Here is a 5,747-nt window from a genome sequence, read left to right on the forward strand (position 1 = left end):
TTAAAAGAATACAAAGGATTACACTTGTTATAGAACAAATCTGAAATAAATACAAGATGAAAATCCTATCTCACACTCTTTGATCGAACCTCAATCTCTAAGCAATCTCAACTTTTCAAAATCTCAAATCTTATGATAAACCCGAATCTCTTTTTCTATTTGTAAAACAAAGTTGTTTGTTGCATAATCTCAACAAACTATTAATTGCATTTAAAGATTGGTCAAAGCATTAAAAACTGGAGCGTAAATAGTTGAAAAATCATTTAATGCTCAGTCAAAGCACAAAACAGTTTTCTGTTATGATACCAAAACAAACAATGGGTTGTTTCCACGAATCAATCGGTTGTTTTGGTTTTGACAGCAAGTCAACCATAAAAATAGTTTTCAACCTTTTCTAAAAACACCTAAGTATAAAACAATCGGTTGTTTCGACAAAACAACAGGTTGTTTTTCCCTTAGCTTGAAAAACACTTTTCTTTTAAAAGGATTGAGAATGCCTATGCTTTGGATTCAATCAAGAGTGGACTACATATTAAATCTACCCCAGATCCTATCTAAAAGGCAGCTCAGCAACAGCAAGCACATGTAGCCTTTCATCATCCTTCAAAGGGTTTGGATTCTTCAAAGCTTGAACACCACTTGGTTCAACAATCTCCCCCTATTTGATGAAGACAAATCCCTGATGCTTGTGTTGGATTGATTGAATTTGAAGCAGTTCCTACAAGACACAGTTTTAAGCAAAGCATAGAACTTCTGATATTTGGTTAGCACAGAAACAGAGTTTCAGAGCATAATATCATAGCAATAACCTATATTGTTTCAACCATACAACTGTTTTGTAGAAATTAATAATGAAAAACAAACACAGCGTAAATCTCCCCCTATTAGTCTTCACAAATAGACAAAAAGAAGAGATGAAAAAGATAATTGTTCTTAATACATCAGAATTAAAAAGCAGAAGCAGAAAACAGAAAAACTGATACAAACACCAAAAACAATCGGTTGTTTCGAGATATCAACCGGTTGTTTTTCCTCTTCAATCATCATCAGCATATTGAAGATCAAAGATCTGGTTCTGGACTGCCTCAGTCTGTTCATCCAAAGTCATGAAGCGTGCATCCATGCTGTTGAACCTGTTATCAATGCTCTAGAAGTTGCTGACACAATGGAGATTTCTTTGATTCTCCGCAAAGCCATCAAGCCTATTGACCATGTATCTCTCAAAAGGAGACATGGTTGGCATTCCATCTTCCTGATTTCCAGCACCAGCACTGGGTCCAGCATCTTGATTTGTTTCAGGATGTTCTTCATGTTGAAACTCCATATCAGCAACATGTTCATCTTCTTCAAGATCAGCAGCAGCACTTGATGAGGCACCATGGTCACCATCTTTGCTTATCCATTTGCCACCTATTTTGGTGAATCCCATTTTGCTGAGAGATACATTGTTCATCTCTTGAGTTGACTTCACCAACTCAGATGTTTCATCCTCTAGGTTCACTTCAAAATACAGCAAAAATTTAGAAATCAAAACAGCATATGGACTGTGATAATCACTTAACCTCATTTCCTTTTGCATGTGCTCTTTGATGATTTGGATCCAATATATTCTTATCTTCTTCATTATGCAGTAGATATACACAAGGTCCTCCTCTGTAAGAACAAAATGATTTCTCCCCCTTGGAGTTAGAATCGAAGTCACAATAAGGGCCAGCAACCTTTCATCAAGCCTCAAGCCACCAACCGAACAAGTCCTAACTTGAGCATTTTGATTCTTCAAACAACTTTTGTAGTATTGGACTTTGTTGAAATCCTCCACTACACCAAGGTTCCCCTTGTTGATTCTGAGGCCATAGTACTTTAGACCCACCACTACAGTCCACACATCATAGGTGATCACCATATCTACACCCTTCACATGAGAGACAAGGTTGTTTCCCTCAAATTTGAGATTTGTGTATAACACTCTAATCAAATCTTGGTAGATGTTCCCCTTCATCTCCAAGAACTTTCTGAGAGATTGATCTTTGAGCAGCCTTCTTACATTATCTAGCTTTTGGCTTTTCAGCCAATCAAAGCAAACAACTTTGGGGTTGTTTATCACTTTGGTGCTAGTCTCAAACCTATACCTTTCAATAAGATCATTATCACCAGAAAACCATCCTTCAAGCCTTCCTCCAGACCTTACTGCTCTAGTTTTGACTCTCTTTGAGGTGGGAGGAGTTGATTCCATGATGGCAGAGAAGAAGCAGAGACAAGCTCACACAAGAATTGCAAGAGATATTGCAAGAGATGTTGCAATTGGATGTTCTTGTGAAAAGGATCACCTGCAACAAATTTTATAGCAATAACAGAATCATAAAGCATTCAATGACATGAGTGGGTACCAGATTTTCAGAGAGAAAAGACTTGACCAAGCCCTGCACAGAAAACATCAGAAAAGGCAGAAAATCACATGGTCATCACATGTGATCTTTGACTAGTCATAAAAGCTCTTAAATTTTGAAGATTGTGGAATATATTCCTTTATGACTGTTGTAACTTCTTTCTGAGCGTGATCAGCTTTCAACACAAGTCATTGACCAAGGATTCTCCTTTTAATTTTATCTGCAACGGATAGAAATTAAAAAAAGAAATTAAATTGATTTCTTCACAGTGCTGTCAGACACAAAACAATCGGTTGTTTCGAGGAAACAATCGGTTGTTTTTCTGCAGCAGTCAAACTGATTTTGAATTTTTAATCATGAGCAGAAAGACTTCAAAGCAGATGAAATTGAACATTTTAAAGAAGATATTCAATCATGAAAATGAACTTAAAACAGGAATTAAGAATAGAGATAAGGAAGGTCTTATCCTTTATGATGTTCTTTCAATGAGCCATGTGCTTTTTGATCAAGAAACCTCATTTAACTGTTGAGAGCCTTTGGACAGATACAGAACATTGATTCAGCTTCAATGTTGTTCTTTTTCTTCCAAGAACTTGATCATTTGACTCAGTCCTTAACACTTCTTTAGATTTCCTGCATAAACATGAGTTCAAGCAACAAGATTTGGTCCCTTCACAAATGTGGGTCCATTTGATTTCTTTTTATCATTTGGAACCTCACATCCTTTAGGAATCCATTTCATGAAGCCCCTGGGAACAGAAAAATTTCTTATTTTGCAATATCTAACCGAATGGCCCTTTTTCTTGCAGTAAAAGCATGTAACAACCGGTTGTTTCGACTTAACAATCAGTTGTTTTACATGCTTTCTTGAAAAAAAAATTGAAAACTTATCTTGTTTGTTTTGTGGATTAAAACCTAAACCAGCCTTTCCAAAAACACAGTTTTGAGATGCCAAGACATTCTCAAAGTTAGATTTCCCTTTCGAAAGCTTGTCCACAGTATTAACAAGATAATGCACTTTCTTCTCAAGGTTTTCACAATTTTCGCAAATGAGAGTGTCACACTTGCAAGAAGAGTTTTTGAAATGAGTTTCAATATTTTTTAAATCCTTTTTAGCTTTTTCCAGCTCTTCTTCAAGTGCCTTCACTCTCTTTTTCAGCCAGCTGTTAAGTTCTTTCAATCATGTAAGAGATGGTTTAGGGTTTAGGGTTTACATTTCATGAAGGTCTTCTTGAATCATGTAAGAGATGGTGCGGAAGCAATGGATGTGTGTGTGCAAGATCCTCCTAAGAGTGATGTTGATCTTGAAGGTGCATGATGTGTATGAATATTGGGAGGTTCGGCCAGCCCAAGGAAAGGTGAAGGATGTGAAGTTTAGAGCCTAGAATTCTAGGGAGAAGCAAAGCTTGGCACAAAATGGCAGCATAACTTTACTCACAATAAACTTGAAAATACAAGGTGTAGGCTCCTCTTTTTATAGGCTAAAGAGGACCATAATGCAACCCTAATGCTAGCCAAATGAAATGTAAATGTGAAGCACATGGGTGCACATGGCACATGGGTGCACAAATGAGCACATGGGGAGGGGTGTGTCTAGTTTTTATGCTCACCCCCTCCATTGGCTTTCTAGACCGGCCTTGGTAAATTTAGAGGTTTTTTTAGAAACTCTAAGTTTACCTAGGTTGGTGTTTTAGGTGCCAAAATTAATTCTAAGAAAATTACAAATAAAGTTCCTATGCTAATTTTGACAAGAAATTAAAGTCTACTCTACACTAGAGTTTATGGCATTTGAACATGTAAAAGAACGTCTTCTTGGATCCTCTTGGCCATAACTCTATGGTTGGCCCAAATCTACCCTTTGGTGGGCTTGCATGTGGGCTTGTGCTTGGGCCTCTTCCATCATCCCCTCCCTCTTGAAAAGGATTTGTCCTCAAATCCATTGCTTCTTCTTCTTCATGGCTAGGGGAATGGATGTGGCTGGATGGTGTCCATCATCTCCTTCTCCTTGAGAAGATCTATCCTCAGATCTAGAGATTTGATCTCGGATAGCAGCCTCTTGCTTCTTCAACTATGCTTGCCCTCCCGGATCAAACGTCCACCTAGGGGAATTATCAAATAAAGCAAATGAGTTAGTTGAAGCAGTTATATACAAATCAATTTTATGAAGTTGCCATTTTTGTTTTTCTTTTGTTTTTGGCAACTTTTTACAATATTTCTCTTTTGATGGTTGCATGTGTTCTCTAATCCTCTCATGCTTTGTAAAATTTTCAATAGTGGTTACTTGTTCCTTAGGCATAATTCCTTTAGGAAGTGGTAACAACGCAAAAAGAGAAAGAGGACTATGTTCACATACAACTTCAAATGTAGAAATATTAGTAGTCTTGTGGTCTACTCTATTGTATGCATGCTCAATAGAAAAAGGATACTCATCCCAAGAATTGTGGTTGTCTTTCATGATTTCTCTAGGCATAGTAACAAGAGCTATGTTTTCAATTTTATTTTGACCATTCTTTTGAGGATGATAAGAATTTGAAAAGGACAACTTAGTTGCAAGTTTTTCCAAGAGAATCCTCAAATGATGGTTTTCAAATTTTGGAGCTCTATCCAACACTAAGTTTGAAGAGAAATCATGAAGACTTGTCACTTCTTTAAGGAAGAGTTTATCCATGTCCATGAAAATGGAATCAAAACCTTTTGTTGTCCTAGGAAGATCTAATATGAAATTTAGGCTTATGTCTTCCCAAGGATCATTTGCAAAAGGTGAAGGAGTATAGAGTTCATGAGACATCGCCTTAGATGTATTTTTAAAACACGGAATGTATCTAGGGTAATGTCTTTGAACATCTTTTCTCATGGGTGACAATAATTTTCCTTTTAAAAGCTCTAGAGTTTTATCAACTCTAATTTGACCCATGAGTTGTCCTTCATGAAGAATTTCTCTTTTATGTGTGAAGGTAGTCTCGTTGATACAACCTTTGTTCATGGAAATTTCAATTCTTTGCAAAGGTTGTCTCAATAAGACATGACAAGTTTCTTTAGGCACTACTTCACATAAAAAAAAAATTTTGTAGATGCCTATAGATGACTTGACCTTCACTTGGTGATATCTTGGCATGTATGTAAAATAATCTACTATATTTTTATCTATGCAAGCCTTTTTTAAGGATTCTTCTTTTTTTTCTAGGCTTGCAAGTGTTCCTTTACAAAAGGTAAGGCTAGGTTGTTCAACAAGAGGTATATTTTCAAATGTATTTTCAACTTTTCCTTCTTGTTGAATTACCTTGTGGGAAGGAACACTCTTCTCCCACGCCTTTTGTTTCCCAAGGGTTTTCTCTTGCTTTTCTATTTTTACATTTTCTT

This window comes from Phaseolus vulgaris, chromosome 7, assembly GCF_000499845.2.
Source record: "Phaseolus vulgaris cultivar G19833 chromosome 7, P. vulgaris v2.0, whole genome shotgun sequence".
Classification (NCBI taxonomy): domain Eukaryota; kingdom Viridiplantae; phylum Streptophyta; class Magnoliopsida; order Fabales; family Fabaceae; genus Phaseolus; species Phaseolus vulgaris.